We start from the raw sequence: 18,729 nt of genomic DNA, 5'->3' as shown, positions 1-18,729 counted from the left end.
CTGTTATTCATTATTTGTGCAGAATTGATAACAGTAACATCATTGACCTGATAATCCATGCTAAAGGAGAGCATAATTTAGAAGTAAAAAGGAACTGAGAGCTAGATGTGGGATTGAGTCAGACACTTTACCATGTGCCCTTGAGCACATCAATTAACCTCTCCGAAATTTTATTTCTCATCTATGAAGTGGGGAAATCTTACCTAATTGCGTTTCTCTGATCTTTGAAGATGAAATGAGGTAACATGAAAACTCTGTCAATGTGTAGATCGACTGTTATTATTCCTATTAATTTCACCAATCGTTGCTTTGTGGTGCAATTTATACATTATTCCTAAAGTCAATATTAATATGATGGCTCTTGAGGAAACACCTGTGGGAACTTCAGCCAGGGCACCTTACAAAGGAAAAGAATTGATGCTTCTGTCCTAAGATACAAGACGTGCAACCCTTTATGTGAGCCCTGTTCAAATTCCCACAATTCCCTGCATTGACTGCAGGAATGGGAGGAAATTATTCATGGTAACAAAATGACATGGCTTGTAGGGCATTCCGCCTCAGAATCCTTTCAAATTATCTCAGACTTTCCTGATGGCTTTAATCAGGCATTTTGGGCCTTCTCCATGCTCCACTGAGCACCCCAGAAACTGCTGTTATGGGTAAGCTGCTAGTCCTGGGTCAGTGAATAGATTTAATGCAGATAAAAAGTCTTGTCTGGGAAGGTGAGCTTGGGCGGGAGGAAGGGGAAAAAAAGTTTTTTTTTTCTCTGTGATCTGGAATTGATTCCCAAAGTAGCTTGGAAGAATGAAAAACATTAAACAAACGTTGAGGCATCAGAGAGCCTGCCTGGCAGTGCTTAAAATGAAGAGAAAATGGGTAATATTCACTTTGAAATTTAAATCTCGTTGCCTCTGTGATCTCAATGATAACATTCTGAAGGAAGCTTCTCTATGATGTTGGAACAGAAGTTATGAAAATCTCTTAGCCCATAAAACAGTCAAGCTTCATATGATGGAGCATTTTGTAGCTGAATTCTCCAGGCATTTTCTGTAAAATGAGTATCAGTATATATATTTTAATAGTCAATGAGGAGATGAATGTAAGAGCACTGTGCCCAGAAAGGAGACTCACTGATGTTTAGAGGGTCTCATAGTTGCCAGTGAAATCTACTTTGTACACAATTTGATTCTTAGTTATTTTAATGTTGACATAAATATATCTCAGAGATGCTTCATGTTGCTGAGTTATAGAAAAAGACTTTTCTATAAACTTTGCAGCAGTTCATTTTCTAAGTATTGAAAGCACAGTTGAAATTTAAAATGGTAAAGAGCTTACTGAGACTTCACAGGTTATAGTCTTTATGAATTACATCACGGGTCCTCTTAGAGGATAGAGGGAAACATACAGGCCAGGATAAGGCTGTGGTGCCTGTCATGGTTAGGTAAGGGCAAATTCATAACAGTGTGTGTGGCACACCCTGAAATCTACACTGGGACCCCCTCATGCTTCCTCTTTCGATGACCTTTTAGGCTTTTTCCATGTGGAACCTTGCTTTCAGACCCACACTCCCTCCCTCCAAAAGATCTATCCTCTATAGCAGCGGTCTACTTTCATTTTTCCAGAAGCAATAATTGCTACCTTTTTAGAGGGAGCCACTTTATTTTTCTTATATTGTCACATTTCTTTAAAACCCCATTGGTGTGAATATAGAAATAAATGAATCTTCAAAAAATATAGAAGTAAACACGTATTCAAAAATATTATCAACAATCGAGGCCTCCCTGCTGGTGCAGGGGTTAAGTCTCAGCACTGTGAAGCTATCAGCAGCTACTGCAGCACCAGGTCGGTCCCCAGCCAGGGAGCCGACCCATAGGACACAGCAGACTTCTCCTGTCTCTCCCACCGCTCCCCTCAGCAGTGTTTTTCGGGCAATCTTCCTGTTCTGCTCCCCACTCTGTCTCTGGTGAATCCTCTCACCTCTCAGCACCTCTGGCCTGTACCCCAGCCCTTGTGCGCATAAATAAAGAAATGTTAAAAAAACAACAATATTTCTTTTTTCTGCTCAAAACTGAATGTGTCAGATCTGGTCAGGTTGGTGATTTGTGAGTGATGAAGAGTGTTTTGGAAGTTGGAGTAATATTGCTTCTATTTACGTAATGTTTCTTTATTAGTATTAGTTTCATACACAGCTCCTTGTAGGAGTCTTTAAATACTTGCCTACTTTTCAGGCACTTGTCCATTTGAAGAGGATTAATATATTAAAACTAGATAATTTAACAATCAATCCACTTAGTGGCTTCATGCATATTGCAATTAGTCACACTAAGGTGGCAGCATTTGAATGAAGGGACCTTAGTTAACCTCTCTACAGAGTGGGGCTCCAACTTGTTCTCAAACACATTCTTTAATTCTCATGTATGAAATACGAGTGGTTAGAATGCAAACCAAATTAAGGAGAGAAAGAGTATATCAATCTTTATGTTAAATGTTTACATTGATTAAGGTCTTGTAAGAGAGATTTGGACATAGAAATGCTTACATGTTCTTTGAGGATACAGTGCCTGATCTCAATATTCTCATACGTTTCCTTTCTCTTTGTGGTTTGGCTTACTGCAATGGTTCCACTGGTTTTCCAGCATAGTTGCCAATTACATAACAAGGTGACCTGATGGCTGACAGTATCTTTTTATTCTTACTCTGTTTTATTTTTCCTTAATAACTTATTTATACACTGTGTGTGGCCAGATGCTCATCAATCTGCAGTCCCAGTTTCTAAGTAATCATTTTCAATTGGGTGCAAAAATGTATCTGAGAATAGTTCCAACAGTTACACGCCCAAAACTGCAAAGAAAAATGAAGTTACTCTGGTGGAATATTTGTAACTATGCTTCCTGATTAGAATCTTAGTCTTGAAGAGACAAAGATATCAAGCCTAATATCCTCCACACACTCTTCTTATGCAGAGTTTGGAATGGCAGTGACTTCTTAGCTTCCTGAAATGCCTACTCCCATTCAATCTAATGAATGGACTTTAAATGAAGAAATTTACAAATGGGGAAGAGATAAGTCGCCCTTATACTGACACCAGTCTTTTCAAGTAGATGGTAACTGAGAATTAACCAATGCAATTCACCACATCGGCAAAAGGAATGATAAAATCATAATAGCTATATAAAGATGCTGAGATAGCATTTGATACGATTTCACAATGACTTATGATAAATCCCTCAAAAAACCTGGGGATATATGGAACAAACTTCAACATATTTAAGGTCATTTACAACAAGCTCACGGCCAACATCACACTTAGTGGTGACAGACCAAAAGCCTTTTCCTCTAAGAGCTGGTACAAGACAAGGATGTCTACTTTCATCAGTACTATTCATCACAGTTTGGAAGTCCTAGCTAGATTAATTAGGCAAGAAAAATATATAAAAGGAATCCCAATTGGAAAGAAGTAAAGCTATTATTGCTTGCAGGTGTCATTCCAAAATCTATACATAAACGATTCTAGAGATATCACCAAAAAAACTTTAGAAACAATCAGTACAGTAAAGTGGCAAGATACAAACTCAATCTATAGAAACCAAATGCATTTCTATATGCAAATAATGAAAAAGAAGAGAAATAAATCAAGAAATCAATTATATTCACAAATGTAACAAAAATAATTAAATAGCTAGGAGTAAACTTAGCAAAGGAGGTGAAGGACCTATGCAATAAAATCAATAAGACATTGTTAAAAGAAAAGGAAAAAGACACAGAAATGGAAAAATATCTCCTGCTTATGGATTCGAAGAGTTAATATTGCCAAAATGGCCATGTTACTTAAAGCAACATACAGATTTAATGTAGTCACCATCAAGTTTCAGTAGCATCCTTCAAAGAAATAGAACTCACACTACTAAAATTCATATGGAACTAGAAAAGACCCTTATTAGGCAAAACAATCGTGACACAGAAGGAGAAAAAGTGGTTGTATCAGACTCCCAGACATAAAGCTGTACTAGAAGCTCTAATAAGCAAAACAGTATGCTAATGGAATAAAAACAGACACACCAAAGGCCTAGAACTGAGATCTCAGAAATAAACCTGCACATCTATGGGAAGCTAATTCTGATAAAGAAGCTAAGAGTGTGCATTGGAGAAAGGAGAATCTCTTCAATAGATGGTGTTGGGGAAGGTGGGCAGTGACATGCAAAAGAATTAAGTTAGATGACCATCTCACAACTTCCACAAAAATTAACCCAAAATGGCTTAAAGACATGGATGTAAACACCTGAAACCATAAAATACATCAAAGAAAACATAGATAAAATACTGGTTTTAGTGATGCCTTTGTAGACTTATCTATAAGGGCAAGAGAAACAAAAAAAAAAAATGAAATATAAATGAGTGGGACTCCATCAGAGCAAAAAGCTTCTGCACAGTGAATGAAGCTCTCAGTAAAACAAAAATGCACCCATGTGAATGGGAGGAAATATTCATACATCAGGAAACTGGCTGATATCCAAGATCTATAAAGAACAACTCAATAAAAAGAAAACAGATAACCCAATCAAAAAATGGGCTGAGGGCTAAATAGACATTTCTTCAAAGAAGACACACAAATGGTCAACAAACACATGTAAAAATTGCTTATCGTCATTTATCATCAGTGAAATGCAAATCAAAACCACACTGAGATACCATTTCACACCTGTGAGAATGGCCCATATCACAAAGATTGGAAACAAGCGTTGGTGAGTATGCTGAGTAAAAGGAACCCTTTTAAATTATTGGTATAAATGTAGACTTGTCTAGCCCTGGTAGAAAACAGCATGGAGATTTCTCAAAGAATGAAAATTTGATTTAACATGTGATCCAGTCATTACATTTCTAGCTATCTACCCCCAAATACAAAAACACTGAACAGATATATACATCCTTACATTCATTGCAGTGCTATTTACAATAGCTAAGCTAAGGAAACAACCTAAGTATCCAAGAACAGAGGAGTGTGTTGCAAAATATGGTTTATATGCACAGTGGAATACTACTCAGCTATTAAACAGACAAACAAAAAACCTCCTTCCATTTGTGACAACATGGATGGAACTGGAGAGGCTAATCCTAGGCGAAAATAAATCAGAAGGAGAAAGGCTAAGTAAGAGTGGATGGCTTCACTTATATGCGGAAGATAGAAAAAAATAAATAAAGCAAAGAAAGCTGTACAAGAGGAAAAGAGGGCAAATCACAGTGGAGGGGATTATAATGGATCATGGTAGAGGAGGTGGGTGTGGTATGGTGACATGCATGATCCTATGCGTCTGACTGACACACAGTTTTGTAAAGCAAAGTTACCTAAATAAAAACAAAACAAAGTAGAAGGTAAGGGTTGTACAAAGATGATATCAGGTTGAGTAAAGCACTCTTCCACTCAAAGATGTCCAGATCTTAATCTCTAGAAACTATTCATAGAATGTATTCAAGGAGGAATTATATAATAGCAGATGGAATTGAGGCTGTGAATTAAGCAACCTTAAAAAGAGGTAAATTACTTGTATTATTTGGGTGGGTCAAAAGTAATTGTAACAGTCTATATAAGAGGAAGGAGAGTTAGTGTGAGAGAGATGCAAGACAAGAAAGACTTACCTGGTCACTGGAGGCTTAAGAAGACAGAAGGAATGTGGGCAAGGAAATCAATTCTCCCTAGGCCATACAGAAAGGATCACAGGCATGTCAATAGCTCGACTTTAGCCCAGTGACTTTCAAACTATAAAATAGCAACTTGCTATAGTTTTTCAAAGGACGAAGTTTGTGGTTTTGGTTATGGCAGCAATCAAAAAATAATGTACATGCCTGAGAAAAAAACATTCACTTTAGAAGAATGATTTAATTGTAGGGAATGCGGAACATGAAAGAAAATCAGGCTGCAACCTAAGGGAGGGTCCTTGTGAAAGGTTTAGAACAGGTGCTTTTATGTAGGAATTTAGGCAACAAAAAGGTCCTATTTATCAAAGAGCCTTAGGTTTCCCCTTATTACATTACAATCTTTTCCCTGCCCTCCAATATTTGATAGTGCCAAGACCAATAAAAGGAACTTACTTGCCATAATCTGGCAGAAACATCTGTGTTTTGAGAAGATGGTTAAGTCACTGATGAGACACATTATCAAGGAAGCCATGCTCTTTGGAATGAACTACAATTACTGTCATTGTGATATACCCAGCACCATCTCTGACTCACATGTGCATATGCTAATGTGTGTGAATGCAGGTATATGAAACAGATATCTTAGTGGTCAATTCACTTTTGCTAGTCCCCTTTTCTACATGACACAGTGTTCATGACTGAAGAACCTCTCAACTCCTTCTATCTCTCAACTTGAAAACAATATTTAAAGTTTTCCATTCCGCAGCTAGCAACATTTTCTTTGTTTCTGTGCCTATGATTTCTCCAAATAACACAGGGGCAATCAGAATCGATAATAATTTCTTCAGACTATTTTATCTGTATTTTATGTTTCAAGTGACATTTCAGGCAATTGCCCTAGCAATGACCTGGAAGACCTAGATGAACAAGCATTCTAGTAGGCAACCCTGTTTAACTTGTAAAGAAAGGAAATTTGAACCCACCTTGTACTAACTGCAATATACGTATTGTAAAGTTGTATCATCTATTAAAGACAATGAATATAATAGGTTGTTAGAGTGGCACAGCTAATATGCCATTAAATTCAAATAAGGCCTTGATGTGTATTGATGCTGATGATTCTGCTTAGAGAAATAATCCAGGATAGAGATAATGCAATGGCTTCTTAATTCTCATTTGGTGTATGGTGTTATTTAGAGGATGATACCAGCTATGAGAAAAGATTGTCAGACTTTAATACTCACAAATGGATTTGCTTTAAAAGAGCATATGCCATGAAAGTATAATTGTGTTTGGTGGTGCCCCAACGGAATCTTATCCTATTTCATGGAGAGATTTTTAATTATATTTAATATGATCTGATTTGTATTAAATAAAGCTGCAGGTTATTTGCTAAAAGTCAGTTGGAGACAAGTACAATGAAAAATATGATTGTTACCAGTCACACAGAAGTTCTGAAGGTCAGAAGTCTGATTCAGAGAATGAGTCTAAATCTTGAACTGAACTCCAATTAGTTAAATCAATTTATGTGATTGGATTACATCTCTGGAGCTACTTTTCAGCTACTGTTCACTCAATAAACATATTGAGCAGTTGCTTGAGCCAGGAACTAAGCCGGGAACTAGGAATACCCAGCAAAATAATCAGTAGTGCTGTGCCTTGTCTTTGTGAAGAATCTGCAGTCAGTAGAAAAGAAATAGGAGGAAAGGAAGACCTGAAAGGCAGTGATGTAAGTTCTGTAACAGTGGTGTTTTCAAAGTGCTAAGAGAGCTCAGATGGAAAATAATTATTTTTTTGCAGGTAACAGAATCCTAAAAATAAGCTTTAATTTGGATTATTTTCCCTACCTTTCCCTCCTCTTTCACTCTTCCCTTCCACCATCCCCTTGTTCTAGAAAGGAGTTCCATAAAATTACATGGAAAAGGCTAGATATCACATTTAAAACTAAAACTTGGGGACATTTAACATAGTTAGCACTTTTAGCACAGTCAGGAAGAGGCATACTCTTGATTGTATATGGGTGACAAGTTTGCCTCTGAGAGTTCGGGCAACCTTTGTTTAAGGGACAACCTGGTTGGTATTACTGCTGAGCGATGATGATAAGACAAAATGAATGATACATTTATTCAGCTGAACTGAAATCACATGGGAGGAGAAAAACTGCTCTGAGTCTGGAGTCAGCAGAGGACACATTCTGTAAGGCTTATTCATAAAGATGTATCTATCAGGAAGTTACGGTACCATCCATAACAAGCTCCTTGGCTTGAAGGAGAAATGAGGCAGATGGTACTTACAAGATCAGTAACTGTTGATCAGGTAGAAGCAAAGGAGATGTGCACCATGGCAGGGAGTGTGTACTAGCTTTCACAGTTATCTTGGGGATGTTAGGGCACAGGCTCAGATGAACGAGAAGTGCCATCAGTTGATGTTCGCGAGAAAGATTGAGACACATCTTAAAAATCTGAAGCAACAAATGAAGCTTGACCTTTGCAACTGTAGCCAATTTTGAGATGAGGACTAAAACCAGTGATACCATGATCAGATTAATTACTTTATCCCACCTTGCTGAGTTCATGACATTTGCAAGTAGGAGAGAGCAAATGGAGACAGAATCATAGCAATCGACAAAAATCTCTCATACATTAATTTCCAAGAAAGTCTCCTTTTGTCTTTCCATCACCCACCAGAGGGACTCTTTTTGTTAAGCCCATTTAGGTCATTTCTACCTGGAGGTGGTGTCCATGTTCCCTTGGGTTGATTGCTCTCACTGCTTCTACCAACAGGAAAAAAAGTAGACATGGCATGCTGCCAGATTCTGAAGCTAGCAAGTAATACACTCACAAGTTCTACCTCTTGTCTCTTGGGACATTTCCTCCAGTCTAGGGGGTACCAGTTTCCATGTAAGAGGTCTGACCATACTGATTCCACCATGTTGGTAGGAGGGATACAGCGACTCAAAGAAGCCACATGGAGAAAAAGATGCCTGAGGAGCCTGAGGTGTTCTAGCTGAGGTACAGGTAATGTGAGTGAAGATACCCCTAGAAGATTCTATCCCCAGCACCTACCTAAAAGCAGCCACATATGAAAATCATTTCACTGACCCAGTTTGACTACAGAAATGTGTGTAAAAGCAGTCAAGCATTGTTTTAAGACACTACATGTCAGGGATATTTCTTATGCAACAATACACAACTGGAAGAGTGATCTTAAACACTAATTTCACCTCTACAATCCTGAAATTCCTTACCTATAAACTGGAGATCAAAATAAAGTCTGGCCCTCCCTGGTGGCGCAGCGGGTTAAAGCACAGCACTGAGAATCTAAAGCCGCTTCCGCATGAGTTCGATTCCCGCCTGCCCCAGAGGTGACCACATGGCGTGGCAGACCTCTCCTGGCCCGCCTGCTGCTCCCCTCAGCGGTGTACTTTGTCGATCTGCCTGTTCTGTTCCCCACTCTGTCTCTGGTGAAGCCTTTCGCCGCCCCTGAGCCTCTGGCCTGTACCCCAGTTCTGTATGCACAAATAAATAAATCTTTAAAAATAAAAAACAAAATAAAGTCTACCTCCAAGGGAGATTATAAGGCTCAGTGAGATAACATTTGTAAAGCTGTTAGCACAATACCTCATAAAGTAATAAGAAAAGCATATAAATATTTTGTTTCAATATTCCTAATTCTCTGTTGCAAATTTAAAATTTTTTTTTTCAGATGTGTAGAAGTAACACTATATCCATACTGCAGACCTCTTGCTGGGGTCTGTAACAGCCCTGTGATCAAATATACTAATATCTATAGTGAAGCATATGAAGTGTTACCTCAAGAGAGGTCAAGAGGGCCCTCCTTGGTGGTGCAATGGGTTAGGGCGCAGAACTATGAAACTGGCCACAGCTGCTTCAGTGCAACTTCCATCTCAGGCCCTGGGGGTGATCTACATGGTGCAGCAGATCTCTCCTGTCTCACCCACTGCTCTCCTCAGCAGTGTACTTCATTGATCTGCCTGTTCTGCTCCCCACTCTGTCTCTGGTGAATTCTCTCACTCTCCCTGCACCTCTGGCCTGAACTCTAGCTCTGTATGCATAAATAAACTTTTTTTTTTAAAGAAACAATTTGCAGTCAGTTTGATTAGACTCAACCAGCAAATCCATCCGAGTCAGGGAAAATCTAAGACATCTGCTCTGGCAGAGCTACCTTTCAGTTTTGGAATACTCTATATAAGGGATAGTGGGCTCAATCTTGCATCTTTTTCCTAAAGGTAGTTGTCCCTTGCTTCTGCCTTCCTTTCTCCTTTATTTACTTTTATGGTAAAACAGAGGCTAGTGTTTAAAAAAATGTATAAATAACAAGTGTATCTTTCACAAATTCCATTTTTGAGAGCACACTAGCTACTCTCTCTTAAAGAGCTTCCCAGCAGTCCTTTGGTTTTGACAGCTGAAATTCAGAGCCAGCCCTTTGTCAGAGGAGTATGTGAAGGACAAAATTTAGCACCAAGGGAAAGGTATGGCCAGTTCAAGGAAATGCTATTTAGCAAGACATAACATCTGTAAGTCAGGATTCATCTAGGTTTTTTCTTCTGGAGAATCTGCCTCACATTCTAATGACCCCAATGGCCTCGCAAAGCTGGTAGTATCCCAGGTAACCAGGAACAAGACTTGCAAGATCATCAAATACAGGTGTTAGGGGACTCTGTCATAGTTAATTCACTTTTGCTAAATCCTCCAAGTGCTAATTTACCCAAAGGGCTTTTTTCCCTTTGCATTTAAATGAAACTCCATAGGAAGAAGCCTCCATTTCCATATCCGTCACCATTATGGCCATTTGAAGCATCTGGCCCTGTCTATTCCATACGCGGAATATGCTGAAGGTAACATTTGCCCCTGATGGAAAGCCACACAAGTATTGCTATGGGGAGGGAGGAGTAGAACTTTTTAAAGCTTATTTTCTTTCTCAGTGTGAACAGAGATAAATCTTTAAGTATGCTTTTTTTTTTTTTTTCTGGAAGAAAGAGCAGACTCATACAAAACCCCATTATTAGGAGACATTTTCTTTTGTCTGGAAGTAACCAGATATCTCGTGGCCAAATTATAGAGCAGTGACAACAGTTATTTAGTTCTGAATAACATAGCACTGCAAAGCACTATGAACCCCCAAACCTGAGAGAATGCACTCACTGCGATGAAGGCATCGTTTCAGTTTAACCTCAAAATGTCAACCTGCCTCTGAGTCCCTCGTTGTTGGTTTTTGTCTCCCCTCTCCCCACATCTTGCATTCTTCAATGGAGGTTTTTCTTTCTTTTTTAAGATAAAGTAATAATAACAATAATAATAACAACAACAACAATAGCAACAACAACAACTTGAATGCCTCTCCCTGTAAGAATTTGACATCAGGGTCTTGATCTGTTTCTTGTACTTGGTAAAAGCACCACTTATATGTTCAGTGCTACATTCAAATGACTGGAGGAAAAAAAAGAGGAGAAATGTTGTTAACTTCTCGGTGTTCTCTGAATTTTGGTCCAGAATCACGATAAGGGTTTTACAGACTCGAGGAACTGGTTGAGTACAAATGGCGATTTTACATCACAAATCCAGAAGTTGAATCAAAATGTAGCTTGTGAACCCTTTCAAAATGTATTATTATTACTTGCAGTATTGTTTCCATGTTTCCTACATTCACACCAATATTATGTGCAATGTGTGGCCACAAATATATCCTTTGTGAGAGCGGATACATTTTCTCAGTGACAAACAGAGTCCATAGTGATGATTTGTTTGTTCCAGGTTTTAGGTGAGGTGCTGAGTCAAAAACAGAGTGAAACATAGTCTCTACTTCGGCACATGAGACAATTCACCGTAGCTGGTGTATTTATAACGTGCACAGTGTTTACAATACTCTTGCTAGAGCCTGCCAAAGGGCTTGTGGGGGCCTGCAGTGCACAGAACTCAAACAGAGACTTGGGGGCCTGGGGCCCTTTTTAGTGTAAGGAGAATCCAGGTGAAGCCAAAAGTGATGTTGGTCACTAACTAATCCAATTAGGGGGCTGACTATGTGTTTACCGGTGGATAAATTCATCAATGGCTAGAGAACGAGGATTTTCCTCAGAAAGGAAGGGACATGATGCCTAATGGCACCGATGTTTTCTGGCAATGTTGAGGGCTGGTGAAACCACCCATCTAGCTGACATACTGAGCAACATCCCTTTTGTGACAAGCAGAGAAAGAGTGATGCCGAGTGCTGTGCTCTGAATAATAGCTCTAAACCAGAATGAGGACTAGTTTTCCTCTATTACATAATGCACGAAGACCATGAATAGACCAAATCGGTTTAACATAAAATAAAGAAGCAACATTTTCTCAGACCTTCTTATATCATAGGAATCAACTGTGTGTCGGTACACACATACACACACACACACACACACACACACAAATTCTTTAATACTAGTTCCCTCACTCTAAGTACAAGATTTTCATTAAAATTCTTGTCAAATTTACCAAGGAAACAGTTTTTGAGAGTTTGATTCCTTCCTGAATAATAGTCTGTATTCTTTTAAAAAATAAATTATATTCTTACATGTTGGCCCTCCCGGGTTAAAGCACAGCACTGAGAAGCTAAAGCCACTTCCGCATGAGTTCGATTCCCGCCTGCCCCGGAGGTGACCACATGGCGTGGCAGACCTCTCCTGACCCGCCCGCTGCTCCCCTCAGCAGTGTACTTCGTCGATCTGCCTGTTCTGCTCCTCTCTCTGTCTCTGGTGAATCCTCTCACCCTCCACATCTCTGGCCTGTACCCCAGTTCCATATGAATAAATAAATAAATCTTTAAAAAAATTAATTATATTCTTACATGCTTAAAAAATGGTAAATTAGCAGACAAAAATATCAATATATCATATTCTGGCATGCTTGTTATATATCAAGCATCAGAATATTAACCTGTACACAGAATAAAACCTGTATACACACATATTATATATAAATAAATATTGATCATCAAAACTGCCATATTCAATAGGGCCTAACCTTTTCCTAATTCTTTTTCACAAGAAGTAGCAGGTTAAGGAGTTAAAGAAATTTGTTCATTGTTGAGAAATTAATTGGTAGAATTAGGATTTGAACTGAGGTGAGACTTTAGAATCAAAATAATTAAATATTACACAGAGTGCCTTGCAGAAAGTTTATCTGTGTATTCTTCCTCAACCAGGAGGACAAGAGTGTCTGACAGGTAGACAAGATATTCTCAGCTCCGTCTGAATGACGAGGTAAAGGGAAGTGAGGTTTTAGTCCTGGGAGCATGCAACTTTGTGCTCATCAATGTCTGATTCTGAAGTCTGGCCATTTGGGTAAATTTGATCCCCTTTGATTTCATCTCCTGCAATTAGAATGGAAGTCTAGTTAGAGCTGGAAACACAGCTCAGACTTTACTTGTACCTATGCCTGGTTCATATGTAGCTCCAAAGATTTCCTGAGGAAATGGTCAGTAGTTGGTCCTCTGATCTCTGTTGGGGGGAAATACAAACAAGGTCCAGTGAAGAGGACGGGGAGTCAACAGAGCCAGGTTTGGCGTGTAGCTCCTATCTCAGGCCCAGGGAGGATGTCATTCAAGCATAGGCCCAGGGAGGATGTCATTCAAGCATATGTCCCATCAATATCTTCATATTAATTAATAGTAAATACATGCAAAGTTTGATTCAGAAAATTTGAATTATCAACATAATGACCATGAAGTTTGTATACTGCAATATCTCCCACTAGTTGGTTGCTAAGTTATCTGGAAAATAATAATTTTCTCATTTTGAAGGAGAATTGCTTCCTAAAAACTGATGTTCAATTTTAGAATTACTCACATTGCTCTTTGTTTTTCCTATGTTTTATCACACCGGGAACTAAAGTAAAACATTCACAAAAAGAAGTGCAGAGTTATATGGAAAGCTCTCAATTATAACTTATTATCAAAGGAAATATTATTTAAAAATCCTTGGGAAAGTATAAGTGTGTCAATGGTCTATTTATAGCTATTATTAATATTGGCAAGATCCTCACTGCATCCAATCTGACGAAACACTAAAATGTAAATATGTACATAAAGCTGCAGTTAATCTTATATACTAGGAATAGGAAAATATGATTAAAAATTCAATTAGCAATAGCAACAAAGTTATTAAATGAATGGTGATAAACTTAATAAGAAATGGACAAGATTTACATTAAGAAATTATAATGGTTTACAGTGAGAGATTTTTTAAAGACTTGGAAAATTAGAGAAAGTATTTGTTCTGGATGGAAAGTTAATATGGTTAAACTGCCAATTGTTTCTGAATTAATCAAAATATTTGAATGCGGTTGCAACAAAAATCTAATGATATTTTTAAAATCTTGCTAAAATAGTTTGGAAAAATTAAAGAAAGTTGCTTATCCTAGCCTGAGGAGAGTCATAAGAAATTGACATGGTGAATTGGAGAGAGAAAAAGACTATTGTAGATGTGACACATTCCAAGTTCACAGCAGAATTGCGGCTAAGTCCTATTCTCTGCCCGTTCTCGCTTCTTCCCTGATCATTATGTCTCTTGTTCTCTTCTCAAAATACATGAGAGAAAATCAAAGTAAAAACACATATTTATTCAAGGAACCATATCTTGTTATTCTGTTCAAGTTGTTGAAAGTATCTAAGTTGTCTGGAGAAAATATTTCACATAGTATTGACATCAACAAATGGTTAAATCAACTTTGCCTCAAGGATACAAAAATCAGAATAGAGTGAAGGAAGATTGTAAGTGCTCTTTTTAAACTTGATCCTGCCTAGGCTACAAGAGTCTAATACTCTCCAAACCCTTTGCTTGAGTTGCCTGCAGGGTCTTCACAGAGGGAGAGAGGGCCAGAGGAAATCCTCAGGTCACACAATTCTTGTTCAGCCACAGATCTTTACTCATTTTTCAGAGACAGCAGCTTGAAAGTGAAAACAGGCCTGAGAATAGTCAAGAACAGCCCTTACAGTATTATATTTCCTGGCCTGTCTCTTTCCCCCTGCTCCACCCCAAACTCTTCAGAGGGCTTAAAGGTATATGTTGCAAAATCCAAGAACTAATAATGTGGAAATTTCTGAAAGTGTCCTTGTCTTAGCTTTGTGAATTCTAGACTTATTAAAACAACTTGGGTTAAATGATGACTACACCTTTTCAAAGGGTTTATGGACCTCTTTCTATAGGACATTCAACTCTACCACTGATGTCAGAGGAGGCTAGAAGAATTGGTCCCAACCTTGCTGGTTGGGAGGACTAGCAAGTAGTGGTAGCTGTTATTATTCCTTGGAAAGCAAACAGTAATTATATAGAGCTGAACAATATTTTACATTCCCATTACCTATTAGTGAAAGATTCATCTATGATGCAAGGATATCTATTATGAAATGATGGGGACTGTGGAAAACGTGATCTCCAACAGTGGTCCTATTCCAGGTTAGTCTCTGCAATACCTGCACACATTCAGATTCATAAGAACCTCATGCCATTCTAACAGGTAATCATAAGCAAAATATCTTACCATTTATCTGGTTAAAGACATTGGTCTGCAAAACAATGATTATTTATTGGATAAGCCACTTCTCTTTGACATGTATTTTCCTCTTTTTAGAGATGGAAGAAGGTTGAAGATCTCAGTTCTAGTAAATGTTTTTATTGCTTTCAAATATTTGTTACTTTAAAAACATATTTCAAGTGATACCTCTTAATCACTAAAAAAAAAAAAGACTATTGTAGATATGACACATTCCAAGTCTACCTGAATTTCACTCTTTAATTCTTGTGCTGGGCACTCTATAGCACGTGTCCCAGCCATCCTCTTTTATTGCAGGTGCACACTGTCCCACTCACTGCTCATAATGGCTCTCAGATGTCCCCTTTCCAAGAGCACCCTACATCCATGACTGATTAGAGACATGGGTTGGCGAACTGGAAAGCCAGCCCTCATGCCTCCGAGTGGGAGTGGACCTATGGTGCAATTCATGCTGCAGAGACCTTTGGGATCAAACTTAAGACTCTTCCTTTCTTAGTTTTTTGGCTCTATCCTATCTGCTTCACAACTTTCTAGTTTGTGATAAGGGCCCCTTCATCAACAACCTGCATCCAACTAACTGTTGTCAAGCTTTGTTCATAGCACACCTGCGACACTGTCACACAGGCCACTGGCCTGTACCTTACACTTAGGTGGGGAGATGAGGAAGAATTTGAAGAAATTAATATGGTCTTGATGAACATGCAAAGTGTGTGCAAGGGAATTAGAGAGTAAAAGAACTAGACCAATTTTTCTGAAAAGTACTTACTAAAGATACAAATTTTTGTGTCTCATTGGGACTTACTGAAACAGAATTTTTAAGGAGGGGGTTGACTAGCAAGCTGATCACAGAAATGAAGCATCCAGAGGGGATGGGGAAGGGAGGGCGAAAAGTGTGTGTATGTGTGAGAGCACAATGGATTGTGGTAGAGTAAGACTGATCGGGGGTGGGGGAGGGCTTTTGTGGTAGAATGCTATGGTGACCACATCTGAGGAATCTTTTTTTTTTTAAAGATTTATTTATTTGTGCATACAGAACTGGGGTACAGGCCAGAGGCTCAAGGGTGGCGAGAGGCTTCACCAGAGACAGAGTGGGGAACAGAACAGGCAGATCAATGAAGTACACTGCTGAGGGGAGCAGCGGGCGGGTCAGGAGAGGTCTGCCACGCCATGTGGTCACCTCCGGGGCAGGCGGGAATCGAACTCATGCGGAAGTGGTTTTAGCTTCTCAGTGCTGTGCTTTAACCTGCTGCGCCACCAGGGAGAGCCCATCTGAGGAATCTTAAGACTGTCAGAATACCAGCAAGGATGTAAGACAATGGTATTTCATTAAATAAAATACATTTATCATTCCCCTAAAAAAATGGGAATTGACAAATCAGACTGAAATGGTATGACAGCGGTTCTTATCATCAATAAGTTGCTGAATTACAGCAAACCAGGGCAGGCATCAGCAAGCTTTCTCTGTGAAGGGCTTGGTAATAAAATATTTTAAGTTTTGAGGCTCAAGTGGTCTCTTCGGCACTCATCTGACAACAGGGCACAAACCCACCCACGGACAGTAGACAGTATACATAAGCCAGCGAGCCTTGCTTTTCTAAGCAGGTTGTATTTACCAAAACGAGCAGCAGGAAGGCTGAATGTGGGCTAAGGGCTAGTTTGGCAGCTCTTTGAATAGAGCGTGGAAGCATAAAAATGGTCAGTTCTCCTGTAAGTTGCCTGCTAAAGTTTGACACTGCACTTTGGCAAAATACATGTTGATCAGGCATTCCCTGAAGTGGAGAAACATTTCCATTTTTTCTGAATATGACTTACTAAGGAACAATGACCACAGAAATAATTTTGTTGACTTTCTAAGAGCTTTAAGTGGATGCCTAAGTTTTCTTTTGCCAAAGATTTATTTATTTATTTATGCACACAAAACTGGGGTACAGGCCAGAGGTGCAGGGGCGGGGGTCAAGGCTTTACTGGAGACAGGTTGGGGAGCACAAGAGGCAGATTAAAGAAGTACACTGCTGAGGGGAGCATCGGGTGGGTCAGGAGAAGTCTGCTGTACCATGTGGGTTACCTGCAGGGCTGGGGTGTGAACTCACACTGAAGCAGCTGCAGCTCCTTTGCAATGCTGCGCTTGAACCCATTGCGCCACCCATATTTCCACATTTCTAACACCATTCTCAATCCTTGAATGTCACTGGCCTTGCCAGGAGCTAATTAAAACACACATTTCAGTCCCCTCCCTGTTGGCGCAATGGGTTAAAGCACAGCACTACGAAGCTATCACAGCCACTGCAGCACAAGTTTGATCCCAGCCAAGAAGGTGACCCATGTGGTGCAGTAGGCCTCTCATCTCACCAGCTGCTCTCTTCAGCAGTGCATTTCAGTAGCTCTGCCTATTCTGCTCCCCACTCTGCCTCTGGTGACTCCTCTCACCTCTCGCACCTCTAGTTCTGTATGCATAAATAAATAAATCTTTAAAAAAACACTTCAGAAGGGAGTTTCTAGAGGCCAAGGCTGCTACTCTTTCATGCGGATTCATAATCTTGCCAGAGACCATCCTATCAGGGCAGACTGCAGCCACTGCAAGGGAAGATGCAGACCTGTTTCATTCTTCTGTGTGAGTGCCTGGTCTGCATCGTGCACCGAATATGGAAAGCAAACCTGCATGCTTTTATGTTTACTCTGGACAGATGTATGATGGTCCATGAGTGTTGTGTTGTCTTAACACTGATTAATGAACTTCATGAAGACCTGTTAATAGCTGCCCTTTATTTACTAAGATTTTATATTCCTCTTTGCAAATAATATGGTATCATCGCAATGATAAATCTGAAGGTTTGGCACAGAAATACCACAAAATAAACAATTTTATATTCAAATCCGTTCTCTTTAATTGGTTCTCAAGTTTTATCATCACATATTAGGACACACTGGATAGGATTCTGTTCAATCAAGATGACTCGCATAGATCTTTAGTGACCCTGAGAACAGCGGAAAATAAATGTTCAGTTCTGCAGCCAGACTATTCACTGTTAGGCTGTGGCTTTCGCTACTTGGAACACATTTAATTCACATAAAAAGGAACAGCGAAAGCTTTCTCATTAAACTGACTTTAGCCTCTGAACTCTGGGCCCACATATGTTTATTCTGAAGATTGCTGCTTGTCGGCAGATTTGTTACCTGCTACACTGCACCTCAGAATCCTTTCAACAAGTTTTGAAACTCTTTCAGGTCTGTCTATGGGATATGTTTTCAGGAAACCTCCAGTTTACCTTGCATTTAGTATTTGTGATATTTCAGAAATTCAGTATTTAATAATAAACCCATTTAAAACCCCCATTAGGTGGACTAGCATTTTTTATAAAGATTTATTTATTCATGCATACAAGAACTGGGGTACAGGCCAGAGTTGTTGGGGGTGAGAGGATACACCAGAGAGAGTGGGGAACAGAACTGGCAGATCTACTGAAACACACTGCTGAGGGGAGCAACAGGTGACACAGGAGAGATCTGGTGCACCATGAGTGTCACCTCCCTGACTGGGAACTGAACTCAT

General features: G+C 39.3%; 1 protein-coding gene across 1 annotated transcript in view; it reads right to left on the bottom strand.

Moving 5' to 3' along the window:
* IL1RAPL1 (interleukin 1 receptor accessory protein-like 1) overlaps positions 1–18,729 on the bottom strand; it is a 1,088,386-nt gene that overhangs the window by 185,616 nt on the left and 884,041 nt on the right. The gene's annotated exons all lie outside the window — the stretch shown is intronic.

The sequence above is a fragment of the Condylura cristata genome, unplaced genomic scaffold, assembly GCF_000260355.1.
Source record: "Condylura cristata isolate star-nosed mole 26May11 unplaced genomic scaffold, ConCri1.0 scaffold00027, whole genome shotgun sequence".
In the NCBI taxonomy this organism is placed as follows: Eukaryota; Metazoa; Chordata; class Mammalia; order Eulipotyphla; family Talpidae; genus Condylura; species Condylura cristata.
This window is presented reverse-complemented; position numbering and strand designations above follow the sequence as displayed.